Here is a 13571-nt window from a genome sequence, read left to right as displayed (position 1 = left end):
TCCATGCAAATGGAAATCAAAAGAAAGCTGGAGCAACAATACTCATATCAGACAAAAAAGACTTTGAAATAAACACTATTACAAGAGACAAGAAAAGACTCTACATAATGATCAAGGAATCAACCCAAAAAATGATCTAACAATTCTAAATATTTATGTACCCAACAAAGGAGCACTTCAAAACATAAACAAATGCTAACAGCCATAAAAGGTGAAATCAACAGTAACACAATCATAGTAGGGAACTTTAACACCCCACTTTCACCAATGGACAGATCATCCAAAACGAAAATAAATAAGGAAACATAAGCTTTAAATGATACATTAAACAAGATGGAATTAATTGATATGTATAGGACATTCCATCCAAAAACAACAGAATACACTTTCTTCTTAAGTGCTTATGGAGCATCCTCCAGGACAGATCATATCTTGGGTCACAAATCAACCCTTGGTAAAGTTAAGAAAAATGAAATCATATCAAGTATCTTTTCTGACCACAAAGCTATGAGACTAGGTTTCAATTATGGAAAATACCTGTAACAAATACAAAAACATGGATGCTAAACAATACACTACTAAATAACCAAGAGATCACTGAAGAAATCAAAGAGGAAAGCAAAAATACTGAAAACAAATGACAATGAAAACACAATGTCCCAAAACCTATGGGATGCAGCACAAGCAGCTCTAAGAGGGAAGTTTATAGCAATACAATCCTACCTCAAGAAACAAGAAACATCTCAAATAAACAACCTAACCTTACACCTAAAGCAATCAGAAAAAGAACAACAAAAATCCCCCAAAGTTAGCAGAAGGAAAGAAATCATAAAAATCAGATCAGAAATAAATGAAAAAGAAATGAAGGAAATGATAGCAAAGATCAATAAAACTAAAAGCTGGTTCTTTGAGAAGACAAACAAAATTGATAAACTATTAGCCAGACTCATCAAGAAAAAAAGGGAGAAACTCATATCAATAGAATTAGAAATTAAAAAGGAGAAGTAATAACTGAAACTGCAGAAATACAAAGGATCATGAGAGATTACTATAAGCAACTATATGTCAATAAAATGGACAACCTAGAAGAAATGGACAAATTCTTAAAAAAGCACAACCTTCTGAGACTGAACCAGGAAGAAATAGAAAATATGAGCAGACCAATCACAAGCACTGAAAGTGAAACTGTGATTTAAAATCTTCCAACAAACAAAAGCCGAGGACCAGATGGCATCACAGGCAAATTCTATCAAACATTAGGAGAACAGCTAACACCTATCCTTCTCAAACTCTTCCAAAATAGACCAGAGGGAGGAACACTTCCAAACTCATTCTACAAGGCTACCATCACCCTGATACCAAAACCAGACAACGATGTCACAGAAAAGGAAACCTACAGGCCAATATCACTGATGAACACAGATGCAAAAATCCTCAACAAGATACTAGCAAACAGAATCCAGGAGCACATTAAAAGGATCATACACCATGATCAAGTGGGGTTTATCCCAGGAATGCAAGGATGCTTCAATATACACAAATCAATCAATGTGACACACCATATTAACTGAAGGATAATAACCATATGATCATCTCAATAGATGCAGAAAAAGCTTCTGACAACATTCAACACCCATTTATGACAAAAACTCTCCAGAAAGCAGGCATAGAGGGAACTTACCTCAACATAATAAAGGCCATATATGACAAACCCACAGCCAACATTGTTCTCAGTGGTGAAAAACTGAAAGCATTTCCACTAAGATCAGGAACAAGACAAGGTTGTCCACACTCACCACTACTATTCAACATAGTTTTGTAAGTTTTAGCCACAGCAATCAGAGAAGAAAAAGAAATAAAAGGAATCCAAATCAGAAAAGAAGAAGTAAACTGTCACCCTTTACAGATGACATGATACTATACATAGAAAACCCTAAAGATTCTACCAGAAAACTACTGGAGCTAATCAATGAATTTGGTAAAGTAGCATGAAACAAAGTTAATGCACAGAAATCTCTTGCATTCCTATACACTAATGATGAAAAATCTGAAAGAGAAATTAAGGAAACACTCTCATTTACCTTTGAAACAAAAAGAATAAAATACTGAGGAGTAAACCTACCTAAGGAGACAAAAGACCTATATGCAGAAAACTATAAGACACTGATGAAAGAAATTAAAGATGATACAAATAGATGGAGAGATATACCATGTTCTTGGATTGGAAGAATCAACATTGTGAAAATGACTATACTACCCAAAGCAATCTACAGATTCAATGCAATCCCTATCAAACTACCAATGGCATTTTTCACAGAACTAGAACAAACTTTTCACAATTTGTACGGAAACACAAAAGACCCCGAATAGCCAAAGCAATCTGGAGAAAGAAAAATGGAGCTGGAGGAATCAGGCTCCCTGACTTCTGACTATACTACAAAGCTACCATAATCAAGACAGTACGGTATTGGCACAAAAACAGAAATATAGATCAGTGGAACAGGATAGGAAGCCCAGAGTTAAACCCACGTACATATGGTCACCTTATCTTTTATAAAGGAGGCAACTGACAAAGGATTAATCTCCAAAATATACAAGCAGCTCATGCAGTTCAATATCAAAAAACAAACAACCCAATCCAAAAATGGGCAGAAGATCTAAATAGACATTTCTCCAAAGATATACAGATTGCCATCAAACACATGAAAGGATGCTCAGCATTACTAATCATTAGAGAAATGCAAATCAAAAGTATAATGAGGTATCACCCACACCAGTTAGAATGGTCATCATCAATAAATCTACAAACAATAAATGCTGGAGAGGGTGTGGAGAAAAGGGAACCCTCTTGCACTGCTGGTGGGAATGTATATTGATACAGCCACTATGGAGAACAGTATGGAGGTTCCTTAAGAAACTAAAAATAGAACTACCATACGACCCAGCATCTGCACTACTGGGCATATACCCTGAGAAAACCATAATTCAAAAAGTGTCATGCACCACAATGTTCATTGCAGCTCTTTTTTAGAATAACCAGGACATGGAAGCAACCTAAGTGTCATCAACAGATGAATGGATAAGGAAGATGTGTCACATATATACAATGGAATATCACTCAGCCATAAAAGGAAACAAAATGAGTTATGTGTAGTGAGGTAAATGGTTCCAGGGACTGTCATACAGAGTGAAGTAAGTCAGAAAGAGTAAAACAAATACTGTAAGCTAACACGTATATATATGGAATCTAAAAGAAAGAAAAATGGTTCTGAAGAACCTAGGGGCAGGACAGGAATAAAGACGCAGACATAGAGAATGGACTTGAGGACACAGGGAGGGAATGGTAATCTGGGATGAAGTGAGAGAGTGGCATGGACATATATACACTACCAAATGTAAAATAGGTAGCTAGTGGGAAGCAGCCACATAGCACAGGGAGATCAGCTCAGATCTTTGTGTCCACATAGCAAGGTGGCATAGGGAGGGTTGGAGGGAGACACAAGAAGAAGGAGATAGGGGGATATATGTATACATATAGCTGATTCACTTTGTTATACAGCAGAAATTAACACACCATTGAAAAGCAATTATACTCCAGTAAAGATGTAAAAATAATAACGAAGTGATTATAGGTGGATAATAATTGTGTTTTTGGACTTGTCTACTGGTAAACATCAATCTGTGATGATTTTCCAGTGGTTTTCCTTTTGCATTGGTATATAACCAGTGTTCTAAGACTGTATTTCTTTTTCTCCTCGGCTATTCAGTTTCTTCAGAGAAAACCTCTCCAATCTCCTACCAGGGGTATAATTGTAGCTCCCATTGTTCTGTGAGCTGAGTGGAGAAAAGGATTGGGACCTCATTGCTTTCAGTATCGCACCTCTTAGCCATCTTCCCACACTCATTCCTCCATAGTTGTGATGTCTAAATCAGCAGGTGGACAATTTGTCTACAGCACTAGACAACATCAGTATCAGCTATGCTAACCCTTGGACCCACACAAGCAGATGCATGGTATTTGTCAGGTAAAGAATTAGAGTCTCTCTCTCTCTCTCTCTCTCTCTCTCTCTCTCTCTCTCTCTCTCTCTCTCTCTCTCTCTCTCTCTCTCTCTCTCTCTCTGCTGCTTGCTAATAGAGGGTATTCATAGATGATCCTAATTTTGCTACATAGGTATGCCATCACCCATGCCAAACTCCTTTAGGAATATGTCTCCTTAGATGTCTTGGCCATTGGTATGTTCCTCTTTGGGCATGAATAAATCTAAAACTGGGCCTTCTATCACCACACCTGGCAAAATTAAATATTGTGTGAAATATGAAAGATGTACAATAGTGTAATTGCATCCTTTCCCATCCCCTCATACTATCGCCTGACCCCATAATCTTTTCCAATAGAATCTGCACCCCTTTATTTTTATATTCAATTTCTTTACAAATGCATTTAACCTACTAAGCCAATCCTTAAAACCTCTTCCATTAACTACTTTAAGTATCACATGTTTCAAATACTAATTCTAATGTTCATAAAGACCAGTGCTCTGAAAGTGATAAGATAGAAGTTTCCTTGATGACTCTGTACAGCAGAGTGTGTACCATGACCAGAAGAAGTACATCTAGGTGGCCTCGATAGCAAATATTGAGAATTTTCTGTTTCATATATTTAACTGTGTTCTCTGAAGCTGTATGTTATAGAACAAGCAATCCCTAGAATAGAATAATCCCTATTAGCATCAAGTTGGAGAACTGGAGATTGCCAGTAAAGGTCCAAAGTAATCCAGTCACCTGCTCTGTATGTCCATTATCCTTGGGGAATTTAACTCAAGGAATTTTCAATGAATTTCTTTCTGATTTACATTGGATGCAACTTAAAAAAAATCATAGTAGCTGTTTCACTGGGTGCAGGTGACTGTTTTACCTCTTAGCGCAACAGTGCTTGGCCTCTTTTCATGAAGCCAGTTAGCTAGCAGTAGGGATCTAAGTATTTGCCTTAGCATTCCGATTGTTTTTGAGTTGACAACTGAGTTTTTTCAGTGGGCTTCATATAACTCATTCTACTTCTTCAAAATTCTCATAGACATTTTCATAATTGTCCCCAAAAGATGAGTTTTATTGTACAATTATCTGGGGTCTATTTGCCTAACCATACAGCAAAGCTATTGACTAAAACCTAAGAGTGTTTGATTATCCCTACATTTCCCTGATGGTGGGAACCTAACTATGCTTCCACTGATAAATAGTTCAACTTCTCTCGCTGTTCAGGTTTGCCCTTGCCTTCTTTCATTAAGGTTTTATCATCTGCCGGGCATATTGTTGCTGATTTTTCTTGTAAAATGGTACTCAATCCAGATGCTCATAAGTAAACCAAGCAGCCTGTACAGTCCCTAATAGCAGAGAGTCATGGGCTTGGCCACACAACAGTGGGAGTGGGGAGGTACTCAGAGGGCTTCATCACCGACTCAATGCAGAGTGAAGCAATCTGCTCATGTGTGTGGTAGACTTTTCCTGAACTCCTTCCTTCCACAAAGCATGCTGTTCATGACCTCATTTCTACTTTATGAGTGAGTTATCGTGTGCCACCCTTCCTATAGTATGTCTGACATCACCAAAATTTGTTCAGTATAACTGGGCTCAGAATCGAGTCTCTTCAGTTGTAGCAGTGATCTCTGTCAATGCTGAGTAATATTTCAACATAGGTATAATTGATATATTCATGTTTTCAAATAATAAAGTGGAGAAATTAAGTGACCTGTACAAAATCATCCAGTTAAGATGGCAGACTCTGAAGTCAAACCTAGGCCTCTGTCTTTGACATTGGGTTTATTAATCTGTACTGTATATAGCTAAATTACTCCAAATGTTCTATATTTTTGGCAATGTTAAATAAATATATACCTGTAGTACCTACAATGTTTCATAATAATATTTGCCCAACTCATTATTTTACTTAGTCATTTGTTCACTGACATTGCAAAGGTAAATTTCAACCAAGATAGTACTGAATGATCATAATTCAGAATTACTGGGGCCCAAAATAATGGCTATTTCTGTACTTACCACATATAGGATAGAGATTAGTGTTCTCTTAACCTAAATTAACTATGTGATAAATAATAATAGATGATAATGATAATAATATACTCAGCAGTGTATTAGATAAGGTAAACAATAGAAATATCTGTGGCCTCATGAAAAGATGCTCATCATTGCTAATTATTAGAGAAATGCAAATTAAAACTAAATTGAAGTACCACCTCATACCAGTCAGAATGGCCATTATTAAAAAGTCTACAAATAAATGCTGGATAGGATGTGGAGAAAAGGGAACCCTCTTACACTGCTGGTGGGAATGTAAACTGGTGTAGTCATTATGGAAAACAGTATGGAGGTTCATCAAAAAACTAAAGTTGCCATATGATCCAGCAATCCCACTCCCGGGCATATATCCAGACAAAACTATAATTCAAAAAGATAAATGCACCCCAATGTTCACTGCAGCACTATTTACCATAGCCAAGACACAGAAACAACCTAAATGTCCGCTGACAGATGAATGTATAAAGAAGATGTGGTATACACACACACACACACACACACACAGGAATATTACTCAGCCATAAAAAAGAACATAATAATGCCCTTTACAGCTACAAGGATAGACCTAGAGATTATCATACTAAGAAAAGTAAGACAGAAAGAGAAAGACAAATACTATATGATATCACTTATATGTGGAATCTAGAATATGACACAAATGAACATATCTTCAAAACAGAAACAAACTCACAGACATAGAGAATATATTTGTTGTTGTCAAGGTGGGGGCCAGGGAGGGAAGGATCTGGAGCTTGGAATGAACAGATGCAAACAATGATATATAGGATGGATAAACAACAAGATCCTATTGTATAGCAAGGGAACTGTATTCAATATCCTGGGATAAACCATAATGGAAAAGAATATGAAAAATAATGTATACATGTATAACTGAGTCACTTTGCTGTACATCAGAAACTAACACAACATTGTAAATCAATTATACTTCAATTAAATTTTTTTAAAAAGAAACATCTGTGGCCTAAAACAATAGAAATTTGCTTCTCAATCACATGAATTCAAAAGTGTACGTTCCTGATCTGTGCCAGGAAAGGGAAAAGGCAGTGGACTTGGCTGGTGACAGGAATTCAAGAACAGGGTCTGATAGAGTCTCTGACATCTGCAACATGTGGCTTTCAAGGTTGTCCACTGCCATTCAGCCAGCAGAACCGAGAATAGAAAAGGTGGAAAAATCATATTCACATCTTAATTGCTTTGGCTGGGAATACAGGCATTTCTTATGTTCACCTTCTGTTGCTAGGAATGTTAATATGGGTTGGGCTGCCAGTCTTGAGCAATGACTACACTGTGGAAAGGATCATGATTTGCTTTTGCATCAGTAACTGTGACTGCCACAAATACAATGCCAGTATTTTGGGAAAACTTCATGTAAGAATTTTGTCAACTCTTTTAAGCAAATGAATAACCTATCACAGGTAGTGCTTTGAAGATGCTTATAACTAATGTGTACTTGTTTAGTTAGGTGCAAGTCATAAACAAAGAGACAAAAACTGTGGCAGGATTTAGCAAAACAGAAGCGTTGTAAATTATCTACTCCAACCCTTAAAGCTAGCTTATGGTGTCATAAAGATACAACAGTAGTATTCATAAATTTCTTTTTGTGGAACAAATGTAGCAATGGTACTCAAGAGGAGAGGTTTTACAGCCCTGAGAGGTCCTTGTTATTCTCCACATTGATCTTCAGTTGCCGCCTTGCTGGAAGTACACAAGGCAAGAAGCTGACGAAAGTGCCAAAGCAATAGCGAAGCGAGGTGCCCAGTGTTTCCTACTATATTATGAAGATACACATGGTTACAGGAAAATTAAGATGGTCCCAGATCAATAATGTAAATCAAAGAATAAAAAAGACAAACTTCTATTTCTCTAAAAAAGAGTGAAACTATAGATCACAACTAATTTGTAGAGTAGTAATGCACAAAGTATGCATCAGATCTCAAAGCTTGGATTGCTTATTTATATGAAATTAAACACATACATTATTCTAACAAATATCTCCCAGCAGATTGTGAACTTTGGAAATGGGAAAAGGCAATGTATTTTTTATATTTGTGTTCTTCTGTCTCAGGATTCAATTAGTTTTCAATAAAGAATTTATGTTTTCTATCCAACAGATGTTGATCAGTCTTTTAATAGACACCGCAGAGTTATTGCAATAAATGACCTTCAAAAACAATAAACCCAACAGTTATTATTTATCTAATTGTCTAAGTGACAGACCTATAGTCCACTTCAAAATAGCAGGAAGGGATGAAGGGACTGGACACAAGTGTTTTGCTGTACCAAAGCTGTGATCAACAGCCAGTCCCAACTGAAAGCAGTGAGTAGTTTTAAACAAAGAGATGCTAGCTTGCCATAAGAAAATTCATTAAACACATGACAACCATGGTTTATCAGAAATGCAACAGGACAGACTACCAGGGAGAAAATGCAAACTTAGCAGACACTTTTTTCTTAATGCACATTTACCCCTTTATGCCAATCTCATCTTTAACAATAATAGAATGAAAGAATGAAACTAAGACTGTATTTAGAATTGATTACATATATGATTTTTAAATGATCTATATATGTGTGTATTTTACGCCATATACATATATAATGTACATATATATATATATATAATTTTTCAAAGGGAGGAGATAAAGGTAAAGGCCATGACATAAAGAAGTTAAGGCATTTTGACTAAAAAAATCATTTTTTAAAGGAAAATGACCCCATGCAATAAGGAATTCAAATATAGACCAATGAGCCATGTCTTATAAATTACATTATTTTTTGTAATCATATATAAGTTGTGTTTATATTTAGACTCTTTAATTCACAAGTTCCTAAATAAACATTACATTCTGCAGTATGCATCCTCTCTAGTTCATGGGAGGCTGGCTCAACTATTGCATCCGTTATAGGTGTAGGACCTGACTCTCCAAAACATGTCTTTTTTACCTAGTGATATTTATTCACTCTTGCATAGACTTCCAACATGGAAACTCATTTTTCCTCTCCTACGTACAAGAATTGACCTCTATGGATTTACAGCTTCGGTTGTCCCAGAAATTGTTTACAGTTTTTAATTATATAACTAAAGTAAACAAGTTTTAATGTAATAGTATTTCAATTTAGAGTCATTGTCCTACAACAAGGAGATATAATTCCTAAGTTTCTCTAAAACACATCGATATGAAGTCCCCAGATTGTCTACCTGATGTAAAAGACAGCTCTCTAGGGAAGGTTGATGTCCTCAGTTCTAATCATTACTTATAACAACTCAGAGGAGAACGGGCTGTGATTTCCATCCAAGAAAAGCATATTACTCTGCTTCCACTGTCACATTGTCTTCTCTGACTCTGATCTCTTGCCTTCCTCTAATAAGAATACTTGTGATTACACTGGGCCCACGTTATAATCCAGGATAATCTCCACATCTCAAGATTCTTAATTTAACTGCATTTGACAGTCCCTTTTGACATTAAGGTAAAATTCACAGACTTCTTAGAACATGGACTTCTTCTTCACACTACTTAATAATGAAGTGATCACCGAAGAAATCAAAGAGGAAATCAAAAAATACCTAGAAACAAACGGAGACACGATGACCCAAAACCTATGGGTTGCAGCAAAAGCAGTTCTAAGAGGGAAGTTTATAGCAATAAATCCTACCTTAAGAAACAGGAAACATCTCAAATAAACAACCTAACCTTGCACCTAAAGCAATTAGAGAAAGAAAAAACCCAAAGTTAGCAGAAGGAAAGAAGTCATAAAGATCAGATCAGAAATAAATGAAAAAGAAATGGAGGAAACAATAGTAAAGATGAATAAAACTAAAAGCTGGTTCTTTGAGAGGATAGACAAAATTGATATACTATTAGCCAGACTCATCAACAAAGAAAGGGAGACGACTCAAATCAATAGAAAGAGAAATGAAAAAGGAGAAGTAACCACTGACACTGCAGAAATACAAAAGATCATGAGAGATTACTACAAGCAACTCTATGCCCATAAAATGGACAACCTGGAAGAAATGGACAAATTCTTAGAAAAGCACAACCTGCCAAGACTGAATCAGGAAGAAATAGAAAATATGAACAGACCAATCACAAGAACTGAAATTGAAACGGTGATTAAAAATCTTCCAACAAACAAAAGCCCAGGACCAGATGGCTTCACAGGCGAATTCTAGCAAATATTTAGGGAAGAGCTAACACCTATCCTTCTGAAACTCTTCCAAAATATAGCAGAGGGAGGAACACTCCCAAACTCATTCTACGAGGCCACCATCACCCTGATACCAAAACCAGACAAGGATGTCACAAAGAAAGAAAACTACAGGCCCATATCACTGATGAACATAGATGCAAAAATCCTCAACAAAATACTAGCAAACAGAATCCAACAGCAATTAAAAGGATCATACACCATGATCAAGTGGGGTTTATTCCAGGAATGCAAGGATTCTTCAATATACACAAATCAATCAACGTGATACACCATATTAACAAACTGAAGGAGAAAAACCATATGATCATCTCAAAAGATGCAGAGAAAGCTTTCAACAAAATTCAACACCCATTTATGATAAAAACCCTGCAGAAAGTAGGCATAGAGGGAACTTTTCTCAACATAATAAAGGCCATATGACAACCCCCCAGCCAACGTTGTTCTCAGTGGTGAAAAACTGAAAACATTTCCACTAAGATCAGGAGCAAGACAAGGTTGCCCACTCTCACCACTATTATTCAAAATTGGAAGTTTTAGCCACAGCAATCAGAGAAGAAAAGGAAATAAAAGGAATCCAAATTGGAAAAGAAGAAGTAAAGCTGTCACTGTTTGCAGATGACATGATCCTATACATAGAGAATCCTAAAGATGCTACCAGAAAACTACTAGAGCTAATCAATCAATTTGGTAAAGTAGCAGGATACAAAATTAATGCACAGAAATCTCTGGCATTCCTATACACTAATGATGAACACTCTGAAAGTGAAATCAAGAAAACACTCCCATTTACCATTGCAAAAAAAAAAATAAAGTATCTAGGAATAAACCTGCCTAAGGAGACAAAAGACCTGTATGCAGAAAATTACAAGACACTGATGAAAGAAATTAAAGATGATACAAACAGATGGAGAGATATACCACGTTCTTGGACTGGAAGAATCAACATTGTGAAAATGACTATACTACCCAAAGCAATATACAGATTCAACACCATCCCTAACAAACTACCGCTGGCATTTTTCACAGAATTAGAACAAAAAAATTTCACAATTTGTATGGAAACACAGAAGACCCAGAATAGCCAAAGAAATCTTGAGAACGAAAAATGGAGCTGGAGGAATCAGGCTCCCTGACTTCAGACTATACTACAAGGCTACAGTAATCAAGACAGTATGGTACTGGCACAAAAACAGAAAGATAGGTCAATGGAACATGATAGAAAGCCCAGAGATAAGCCCACACACATATGGTCACCTTATCTTTGATAAAGGAGGCAGGAATGTACAGTTGAGAAAGGACAGCCTCTTCAATAAGTGGTGCTGGGAAAACTGGACAGCTACATGTAAAAATATGAGATTAGATCACTCCCTAACACCATATATAAAAATAAGCTCAAAATGGATTAAAGACCTAAATGTAAGGCCAGAAACTATCAAACTCTTAGAGGAAAACGTAGGCAGAACACTCTATGACATAAATCACAGCAAGATCCTTTTTGACCCACCTCCCAGAGAAATGGAAACAAAAACAGAAATAAACAAATGGGACCTAATTAAAGTTCAAAGCTTTTGCACAGCAAAGGCAACCATAAACAAGACCAAAAGACAACCCTCAGAATGGGAGAAAATATTTGCAAATGAAGCAACTGGCAAAGGATTAATCTCCAAAATTTACAAGCAGCTCATGCAGTTCAATAACAAAAAAACAAACAATCCAATCCAAAAATGGGCAGAAGACCTAAATAGACATTTCTCCAAAGAAGATATACAGATTGCCAACAAACACATGAAAGAATGCTCAACATCATTAATCATTAGAGAAATGCAAATCAAAACTACAATGAGATATCAGCTCACACCAGTCAGAATGGCCATCATCAAAAAATCTACAAACAATAAATGCTGGAGAGGGTGTGGAGAAAAGGGAACCCTCTTGCACTGCTGGTGGGAATGTGAATTGGTACAGCCACTATGGAGAACAGTATGGAGGTTCCTTAAAAAACTACAAATAGAACTACCATATGACCCAACAATCCCACTACTGGGCATATATCCTGAGAAAACCATAATTCAAAAAGAGTCATGTACCAAAATATTCATTGCAGCTCTATTTACAATAGTCAGGAGATTGAACAACCTAAGTGTCCATCAGCGGATGAATGGCTAAAAAAGATGTGGGACAAATATACAATGGAATATTAGTCATAAAAAGAAACAAAATTGAGCTATTTCTAATGAGGTGGATGGACCTAGGATCTGTCATACAGAGTGAAGTAAGTCAGAAGGAGAAAGACAAATACCGTATGCTAACACATATATATGGAATTTAAGAAAAAAAAATTTCATGAAGAACTTAGGGGTAAGACAGGAATAAAGACAGAGACCTACTAGAGAATAGACTTGAGGATATGGGCAGGGGAAAGGGTAAGCTGTGACAAAGCGAGAGAGTGGCATGGACATATATACACTACCAAACATAAAATAGATAGCTAGTGGGAAGCAGCCGCATAGCACAGGGAGATCAGCTCGGTGCTTTGTGACCACCTAGAGGGGTAGGATAGGGAGGGTGGGAGAGAGGGAGATGCAAGAGGGAAGAGAGTTGGGAACATATGTATATGTATAACTGATTCACTTTGTTATAAAACAGAAACTAACACACCATTGTAAAGCAATTATACTCCAATAAAGATGTAAAAAAAAAACAACCTATAGAGGAATTTAGGAAAATTGGTGTTTTTTAAATATTTAATTTTTCAATCAGTAAATATAGTTTATCCTTCCATTTCTCTCATTCAATGTCAATGAATAATACTTTAAAACTCATAGATATTTAACATATCTTTTGTTAGTCATCCCTAAATAATTGATGATTTGGGTAATAGTATAAATGGGATTTTTTCCAATTGTTGTTAGCATATAGAAATATTTTTGATAACCTTGTACCCCATGATCTAGCTAATTTTGCTTATTAATTTTAATAGCTTATTTCAGATACTTTTGGATTTTCCAAATATTTACTTCTTCATTTTCAATATTTGTTTTTTATTCTTTCTCTCCTACCCTATTTTAGTGGCAATAATGTTCAGATTTGATTAGAAATGATATTGGATATCCTTGTCTTTTTCCCAACCTGAAAGGGAAAATATTGACTATTTCAGCATTAAATATAATTTTAGCTGTAGGGTTTTTCTTAAAGATTCTTTTTATCATGTAATGAAAATTTTTATTTCTAAAGTTTTCTAA

This window comes from Tursiops truncatus, chromosome 5 (assembly GCF_011762595.2).
Source record: "Tursiops truncatus isolate mTurTru1 chromosome 5, mTurTru1.mat.Y, whole genome shotgun sequence".
In the NCBI taxonomy this organism is placed as follows: Eukaryota; Metazoa; Chordata; class Mammalia; order Artiodactyla; family Delphinidae; genus Tursiops; species Tursiops truncatus.
This window is presented reverse-complemented; position numbering follows the sequence as displayed.